Genomic DNA, 10,440 nt, shown 5'->3' on the forward strand with positions numbered 1-10,440 from the left:
AATTGCATCGTCAAAATACAACCCAACAGGTAATGGACACCTGTCCAACTCCTCTTAGATATCTACATCCCACCCAACAGGTAATGGTCACTTGTCCAATTCTTCTTGGGTTTCTTGAATTGTTTCATCAGAATACCACCCAACAGGTAATGGACATCCGTCCAACTCCTCTTGGATATCTACATCCCACCCAACAGGCAATGGACACTTGTCTAATTCTTGGGTTTCTTGAATCTCCTCATAAAATACAACCCAACAGGTAATGGACACCTGTCCAACTCCTCTTGGATATCTACATTCAACCCAACAGTAATGGACACTTGTTTCAATTCTTCTTGGGTTTCTTGAATTGTTTCATCAGAATACCACTCAACAAGTAATGGACATCTGTCCAACTCCTCTTGGATATCTACATCCCACCCAACAGGCAATAGACACTTGTCTAATTCTTGGGTTTCTTGAATTGCATCATCAAAATACAACCCAAAAGGTAATAGACACCTGTCCAACTCCTCTTGGATATCTACATCCCACCCAACAGGTAATGGACACTTGTCCAATTCTTCTTGGGTTTCTTGAATTGTTTCATCAGAATACCATCCAACAGGTAATGGACATCCGTCCAACTCCTCTTGGATATCTACATCCCACCCAACAGGCAATGGACACTTGTCTAATTCTTGGGTTTCTTGAGAATCCCCTCATCAGAATACTACCCAACATGTAATGGACACCTGTCCAATTCCTCTTGGATATCTTCATCCCTTCAATAGTATATAAACTAAAAGGTATTGGACATTCTTCTTGGGTTACTCAAATTGTTTTTCATAAGAAAGAAAACCCAATAGGTATTGGACATTGGTTCAACTCTTCTTGGATATTACATCCCAACATTAGAATAAAACCAAACAGGTGATGTTTACCTGTCCAATTCTTCTTGGGTTACTTATACCCTTCATTAAAATTGTCAAATTTATCTTGGATATTTATACTCTTGCATTAGATTGCAAACCCAATAAGTATGACATTTACCTTCCCTAGTTGAATTCAAATTTATCTGCATAAGCATACATAAGTCCCAAACATATTTAATACTTTAATTCTAACATTCCACATCTCATTCAGTGTACACTTTACAAATGATAGGAAATATATAAGCATTTTGTGCCTAAACTATTTGGCTTTTAAAGAATTTTATAACCAAGTTTACAAAATTTAAATTTAAATATTGGAACTTGGAGCAAGTCATTACAGGTAGAGCAAGATGCTGAAAACCATATTGATAAATAGATCACACCCTTGATAAAATATTTGCCTTCAGTTGCTAAGATTGTGTTGTATTATATGGAAAATTTCTATAATCCTGTTTATTACAGATACATGTACAATGCATATTTTCCCTGTAATAATAAAAATACTTCTGAGATGTAAAAGAATGGATTAAATAGTCACCGATGTTAAAAGATATTACATGATCTCATTAATCTGGTTTGGAAATCACAAACTTAGTTTTGAAGCCGATAAAAAAGGGACGCGCCAGAAAACTCAGTTACAAGTACAATGAATGAATTCGTTGTATCAAAACTTTAAAATAATTGATGCACTATGTCCAAATCTTTTCGACAAATCGGGATAAAGTTATTAAATCAAATCATCACTGTTATAAGTCTTAGAGCTAGAGAAAAGTCATTACATGCCCAAATTTTACATGTAAGACTTTGATCCTATATTTCAATAAATGTCAAAATGGTTTTATTTTTGTTTCTTTTCAATACTTTCTTCTTCAGGGTCTCTCATGGCCTATACTGTATGATACCTCCATTGACCCTGCTCTTTTATATTGCCATATGTTTATCCAGCAGCAGTGGTTATGCTCAGGCAATCTTTGAAATATTCCTCATTTCATGCATCTCCTTCAGTTCTGTCTCTGTCCATTTTATTCATTCTGCAATCAGATAAAGGCATTTCTTTGCTGTATAAAACATGTTTTTCTTGACTACAGCAAGATCACCCTTTATGTTTATCAAACCCAACCAAGAAGTAGAAGTATATTTCTTATTCAGAAATATGTATTGATAAATAAAATGGAAGAAAAACTAAATTCTATCAACTCTTTTTTTTCTTCTATGTCTAACTGCATCTTCATCCTACCCCCCATCCGCCATAATTTTATCAAAATGGAATCATCATTCAACACACAAAACGATTTTGCATATTAATTAGACAGTATGTTAGTTTCTGATTGTTAAGAAGGAGATTTTAAAAAAGATTTTACACCTATTCCTTGCAAATTTTAGACTTCTAATGTAACACTATCAGTACATTAGGGGTACATAATCTTCAAAAACATCTCTAAACTTAATGATAAAGCATTCACATTAGTATTGTTTTTAGCCCAATGGTTCTGCTAAAGAGGATTTTAAATTGACCCAAACCTTACTGCTTTGAAATTATATTGACAGGGACAGAGACACATTTGACACTCCATCCCCCCTTCCTGGGGTGTGCTTTGCACAAAATTAGTTAAAATTGACTAAGCTGGATAGAAGTTGAAAATATGAAAAATTATAGTCAAACAGATTATGAATAACTTTCAGCACATCAGACATGAAGTAGTGATCCTTAAATAAAATACACCTACAAGATGAAGCTGTTTTATTCCTTTGAAGTGATATCTAGTATTGTTTCTTTTCCTGTATGCCACCTCTATCAGAACAAAATGTTATACATGTATTAACATAACCTATGACTGTATAGTACCCCAGTATTTACTTTACAATTAATTAAGTTCTGGAACCAACCCTCAGATGCCCTTAAAACAAATGATTCTAAACTGGCAAAGGTAAAGGGCATCTGAAGAATTTAAAATACAATGATAGTACAAACAAGCACATAGTGTGCATAAAAATGTTGGCAAACACTAGAAAAAAATACTAAGGTACTTTCTCAAACTTAGCATGAATACTAAAGAGGTTTTATGTAGCTGTATTGCAAATACCAAAAGCTTTCCTGCAGTTAAATGTTGGTTGCCTAGTAGTTATGTAGTATGTACAAGTTTTTCCCTCTATCTCTTCTAATTTAAGAAGCGAAAATGTCTCTAAAAAATCTTATGGTTGGCATGAAGTATTCCTGTTCATTTTACTGATTACTTACAATTGTCCTATTTCTGATGGGTCATCTTCTGATGAGTGTGTTCTCTGCAATGTTCACAATTGAAGTTCCTGTTTGACCTGTTACATATTGAAAATCCTCAATGAACATGATTATGGTTTTAATTTCCATTGTAATTATTGATTACTTTTATAAAAAAAAATCTAAACCAATTTATTGTAACATAATACTTAGGAAAATATTTATGTAATATCAATGGAAAAAGGAATCATTATCTCCAGTTATCCTAAAATCACAAGTAAGCATTAATCATATAAATTCACATACGTAAACCCATTAGCTTTTTGTGCTATTAGATCATAGTCATCGCAGTGCAATAAAGGAAATCAAGTACTAATCCACAGCTTTGTGGCAATAAAGTTACTATCCCCGAGTAAAAAATGACAAGCACAAATATAGAGGCAAAAATTAAAAAGTAACATTGTGAAAAAAGTCAGGGTATTAACTACAGATGATTCTTTTTAAAATTAAAGTTTAATTTAATTTTTGCTGGTAAAATTTAATCATATATAAATAAATGATTTAAAAAAAATGAAAAAAAGATTTTAAATATTCCTCTTCTGCTCATTCACTAGTTCGTCTAATTAAAACGAAGCAAAAATCATTGTGTTTTCATCTTGAATCATTTAAAGCCATATATGGCGTATGTACAATGAAAATTATTAGACTAAAATTATAAGAACTTATTATTTGTATCATTACTTTATATAAACATAATAAAGATAGAAATTTTCCGTAAATTACAAAAATCTAAGCTAGTCAATTGCGTTATAAAGATATCAAAATTTAATTTGGATTCTCGGAATTTTCTCCGACTTGGAAGAAAATACAAAAGATTTAAATAACACATTACAGAGAAGATAAAATCGTATTATTAGATAAAACGAGGTGTTCTCCGTGCTCCGAATTGTATAAAAAGCTTTAATTTAAATGTATTAATTATATTTCTTTATTTAATTTTGTATTTCTCAATAGCATATTTTTTGGTCAGTTACGCCATATATGGCTTAAAAAAAAAACGCTACATAATTGCATGACACTTATCATTGAGCTGATTGAGTGAATAATGAGATATCTGTGAGGCATATATGTACATGCAAATATTGCTATATTAAACAAAGGAAAGGGGGGATTCAAATTAGGAAATAAAAGATCGTTTTTAAGTAAATCATCTTGTAGTACTGCAAAATGGATGCAGTTGTGGAGATTTATGGATAATATGAGCATGCTGTGTGGAATATTTCCATATTAGGGAATTTAATAGCAAAAAAGAGTGAAAATACCGGTGGTGCTTTTCATGTATTACATGTGTATATTAAAATTCCTAATAGCCCAAGGGGATTCCTCAGTGCAGAAAACCATTAGCCCCATCCTCAAAAATGGAAACCCCGGGTGTAGCGCGATGCTGATTACACACCCATCATGTAAAATAGTTATAGTAGCCCTATATCAATTTCAGTATCGTTTTAAATTAATGAAAACAAATGACAAAAACAATAATTTTAAAAAAAAAATCAAAATAAAGCAGACACTCAATAGTGTTAAATCTAGACCATAAAAAGGGCATGGTAATCAAGGAATCAAAGGGGCACTTTGTGTCACGACAGGATCTCACGAGGGCAATTGAAAAAAAAATGGTAATGTCATTGAAATTATATTTAACATTTTTTAATTTTTACATACTTTAACATGTTTAATTACTTTTAATATCCTTTCATATTGAAATCTTTATTTAAAACAAGTAATTTAAAGATAAATTCATATATCTGTATTCCATTCTTTTTTTAAACAATGTTTTAATTCAGAAACAAAAAGAATATAAAAAGGCATTGACATCCGATTTCTTTAATAAAAATTAGTAAGGTTACACTTGAGAAAGTAATGGTATTAATCTAGCTGAAACAGGTGCAAACATTATTAAAATTTGGAGGTATGATTGTTTTTTTTTTACCTGCTTGGACCGTTACTTGTTTACAAGTACAGTCAATTTAAACATTAAAGGAAAATACTTTTTTTCAGAAAAGGGGGGATGGGCATTTTGAAAAATACATGTAGAGACCATTCTCTTTACTTGGAAAATATTCTACCAACAGGATCATGTAAAAACTGGTCTTACTGCCATGCATAATTTGTTTAAAAAAACAACTCTGGCTTTAATTAGAAACCTTGACCCTCAGCTTGTCAAATCTATCAGTTCAATCAAAGAAACTAACTTAGTTTGTTGTTTTTAAGCCTTTTTATCACATTACATTCAGTTTTTTGGTACACTGTATTTTATTCAGATAAAATATCCGTTTTTCTTCAAGTTGAATTGTGTGTTTTATTCTACTTTCGGTTTATAAATAAACGATACTGATTTTTATTACCGTATATACTCGCCTATAAGTCGGTCCACCTATAAGTCGGTTGTACTTTTTGAGGTTATTTTTCAGGAATTTGCCATTGACTCGCTTATAAGTCGGTGCAATTTTTTGGCAGAATCAGATGACAATTTCTAATAAATGCTCTGATTTTTTGCCTGATTTCAATTAAAATTTTAAGATATGAAGTCGATATTAAACTTTAAATAATAAAAAAAATAAATTCTGCCCTCTCAAGATTAAAAATAAAATAAAATTATTAAATACGTGCATATAAAATAAATATAATTTATGTATATAAATCTTATAATACAATAATGATATAATGTATCCATACTTTGTTCAAAGATACATGTAGCTATTGAAAATGTTAATAGAATACTACGATTCGCCATCCAGAAAAAAACCTGTCTTTTTATGACTCGCCTATAAGTCGGACATAGACTTTTGGACTAAAATTTAACTCCCAAAATACCGACTTATAGGCGAGTATATACGGTAGTTAATAATTTACAAGTTTATCATCTTTGGTCTTGGGCTAATTCTTGCATAATCAATGCAATCAAATGACAGGTTCTCAAGTTAAATCCCCTACCCTGACAGCCTGAGGCATGTTAATTAGCCAGGTGGCTGTGTGCGTACGTTCAAGCGTGAAGTGATTTCCTGTCGTTGTTTAAACAAAGGGATTATCAGCATGCACTGAATAAACAGAACAGCAAAGGAATATTGCCTAAACTGGGCATATTTATTAATTTGATTTTGAGACAAAATCAAATACAGAAAGAAGCACTTTTTTTACTGAAATTTTTCAGTAATACAATGAATCTCTTAAGTTACATATCAGATGAGATAAACTTATATACAATTATTTAGTTGTTGTCAATTATCCCATTTATCATCATCTCAGCTCACTTTGCGATTGTAATACTGTCTACATGAACCGATAATTTACAGCTGATTTATGAACACACGATTGTTAAAATTTTCATTTCCCTTTCCAATACATTGTCAGAACATACTTAGTTGGTTATGATATAAAATTAAATAATAAACACTTTCGATTTATTAAAGATTATCTAACAATATACGATCATTTACTAAATATTTCTCGCCCTCAAGAGAGTTAAAAAGACAGAGAAAATTCAAAATACAAACAAGTGCAACTTAGGATTAATTGTTCCGATATATCTATTTTAATTTTGAGCAAAGTTATTTTCAAAATTACATTAAATCTATTTTCCTTAAACAAGAACCCAGCAATGGATAAATATTAATCGAATAAACTTACCTTTTCTCTTGTCAATCAGAAAATCTTGTTGACATTAAGTGTTTCTTAGTCGCCATATTTTTTTCTCATGAAAACAAACGTTGTTATGATCAGGATCAACGGATGTTGATTTTCGGAACTCTCGAGAATTTAGAGTTCCGAATGTAAAACTGAAACAACAAAACACGGTGCGTCCGTGAAAGCAACTTTTTTGGACACTTTTTTGGACAAATCGTCGTGTCCAAGTTTTGTTGGGTACTAACCTGCAAATACCCAATTAGGGTGTTTTAAGCGTATTCAGCGACACTTCTTATTGGGTATACCCAACAAACAAAAAGTACCCAATAAGTACAATCTTGGCATGAACTTGAAAAATACCCAATAAATGCACTCTCGTAAACACGGACGGACGGACAGATAGACCCAAATTAATGTCCCCCACTTTTCAAGCGGGGGACAAAAAGTATCAAATCAGGTTCAAATGATAATTTATCATACCTGAGATTTGTAGGAATATTGACTAAGCCATGCAGAATTTTTTTTCAAAGTGCGTTAATATGGTCGATATTAACGCACTTTGAAAAAAAAATTTTTTTTTCAAAGTGCGTTAACATGGTCCCAAAAATTAACGCACTTTGAAAAAATTTTTCAAAGTGCGTAATTTTTTCAAAGTGCGTTGCCACAAACCACACAACATTCCTTTAAGTATACTATTTTTATCTCAACAAAACAGATAGGTTCACTGCTACCTATGTACTACAAGAATCATAAGCAAGTAGGTAAAGATGAAAGAGATCATTTTTTAACTTACAATGGAATTTGCAAAGCAATCAAGGATGAATGCAATTAACCAATTATAATTGAGTTTTTTGTGTGATGAGGTAAGTTCTAAGTTCTTATCAGAGCGATTTATATTATATACTCTGGTCACTTCAGGCCATGACACACTTAAACGCCGAGACTATTTAACTAAGACTATAAAATAGAAAGACGACAATGAGACAACATAAGTTTTTTTTGACTAATATGATAAAGCCCCATTAAACAATTTTTTACCCAGTTGCCATCACCACTTATTTTAGATTGTTAAGTTTACTGAAATAATTAACTGCTCTTATTGATTCCTTTTTAATCTCGAACTCAAATTCAGTTCTTCTACTTTCTTTTCAGAGAATGGATGGGGTTTGTGAATCTAATCTTGAGATTAAAATATCTAGAATTGGAAACCGAAACAAAAAGAATTGTATTTTTAAAAAGTTTTTTTGTACAATAAAAGATAAAAAATTTAAGTGGTAATGTGCTAATTATGTCAATAAATGTTTCAAAGTTTGTTTTTTATAGTAATATTACTCACCGTCAATAGAAACGCAACACCTTAAATTTAGGGTGAAAATTATATACAGGTTATAACTATGTACTAAAAAAGTTATTGAAGCTATTGAAACACATGAGCCTAATGAGTCGTTATATAGTGTACATTTGTATCTGCATCTCTTATTTTCTTTATTATGAGAACTTCCAGCATTAGCGATCAAAATCAGTCATTTTTAGGAAAAAAAGTCATCACATCTGGTAAAAAAAGAAGGATTTCTTCCCGGCCTTTTAGTGCAATACTTATGATTAACAGTTTCAAAACCTTGGAAACCCAAGATATCATTAAAATTCAATTAAAAATGGTAAATTTTGAATTCTGTTAAGAGGGCTAAAGGATGACATATTGAACATGTTGAATACCGCAGTATATTTCGTAAATATGTTATCAATAAAGCTCCTTTAATCCTTTGTCATTTTTCTTCTTTTGCTAAGAATTGCTATATATAAGTGGATGTGCTATAAATAAAGCAACTTCCGGTAATGGAAAGAAATTCATTAAAAAGTAAAATAACTGATTTGGCAAAGTAAAAGAAGTCCTAACTTTTTTGGTACATAGTTATAACCCGTATATAATTTTCACCCTAAAATTAAAGTATTGCGTCTCTATTGACGGTGAGTATAATTTTCCTGATTAGGTAACTCAAAATTTTCATGTTCATAGTAAATTGAGTGAAAGTTTCAGATTATTCACTATTGTTATGAAATATTCAATGCTTTTTTCTAATAAATCAAATTAACAAAGTTTTCTCATAACTCATAAGTAATGAAAAGATTTAACTGTAGTAATCAAACTATCAAAGCTTCTATATTTCCATATTTTGACTTTAGTGAATCTAAATGATGACTTTAATACATTTACTATAGTTCAATAATTTAATTTTAGTTGGAACACGTCATTTGATTTGTAAAATATTTAATCAATTTCGTATAACATAAGTTGCCTACGTCACAATGAGTCACGTCTAAAAGGCAGTACTCTGCTGGCCGTTACGTTTACAATATGGTCACTTTGAATTTTTTTTTTTTCTGGAGGAAAAATGCCTCATTGTCTATTCTGTAATTAGATTATAAGGAATGGGGTTTATTTCAACTTATGTTATACGATATAACACAACATGGGAGAGTTTGCGCTTTTTGAAAATAAATCAGTTCTCCTATACTCGGCAATAACTATTGAGTAGTGAGGGGTCATTTTTCGGCCAATACCTATAGCAACACGGGACCTAGATATATACGCTCACATAAGTCTTATTCGAAGAACCAGTGCCCACGTCCCCCAGTGGAATGCGAATCAGCGACGTAAGTTTCAGTCCTTTACTCTAGATTTTAGAGGAGGCACACTAACCACTGCTTCATGCGAGCGACCCCAATTATTTGGTAAATTTATATAAATTATCACATTCATATTGGCACATTGTTGGGTTGAAAGATTCCCTACATTATGTATGTGGTTGTTGCAAACAATGAAAGAGGAGTGCCTATTTCAAAGTCCAGTACTCTTCACGTTGTCACCGATCACAGTGGCCAAGTGGTAGAGCGTTCGCTTCCTGATTGAGAGGCCTTGGTCCAATTCTCGTTCGCTGCCCCATCAAACCTAAGACTTAAAAAAAGTAGTGACTGTTCCTTCGCCAAGCGTTCGGTACTAAAAGTGAAAGTCATTGGTTTCTAGGATATGACCTAAAAACGTAGGTCCCATGTCACGATAGGCGTTGATACAATAAAAAATCCTCACTGATTAATGGCCCTTATTGCCAAGGATGGATCTAAATTTCAAGCCCTTAACAGACATATGGTAACGTCTCTGTATGATTAAAAAAACATGTACGGGACGTTAAACAATATTCAATCAATCAATCAATCTTAACGATGTCTTCGGAACGGAGTACTCAAAGAGAGACTGTTGGCTGGATTTTTTCCTCCCCCAATTTTCTTACCTCACATGTTGAGAAACTTTTCCCACACGTTAATATGAACTATCTTGTATTCATTGGCCAGAAATTGGACCATGAAAATACGAGAGGTGATAAAAAACTCTAAGTATTGATTGAATTACCTCAATAAAAGAAATAAAGTAAGGTGTAAGTGTTCAGTTCAAGGTCTATGATAAAAGTTTTTTTCTTAGTGTCTTTTATTTTCATACTTTGCAAGAGATTTGTCTTTATAAAAAGAATAGTCCGTTTGTCACAAATAATGATCTCGACAAAAGGAAGATTGGATAACGATATTTTTTTTTCCAGAATGAACATTGTGAGGATTTTGACAATACTC

The sequence above is a fragment of the Saccostrea cucullata genome, unplaced genomic scaffold (assembly GCF_032062105.1).
Source record: "Saccostrea cucullata isolate Sc308-1 unplaced genomic scaffold, CSIRO_AGI_Scuc_v1 ctg1013, whole genome shotgun sequence".
NCBI classification, from domain to species: domain Eukaryota; kingdom Metazoa; phylum Mollusca; class Bivalvia; order Ostreida; family Ostreidae; genus Saccostrea; species Saccostrea cuccullata.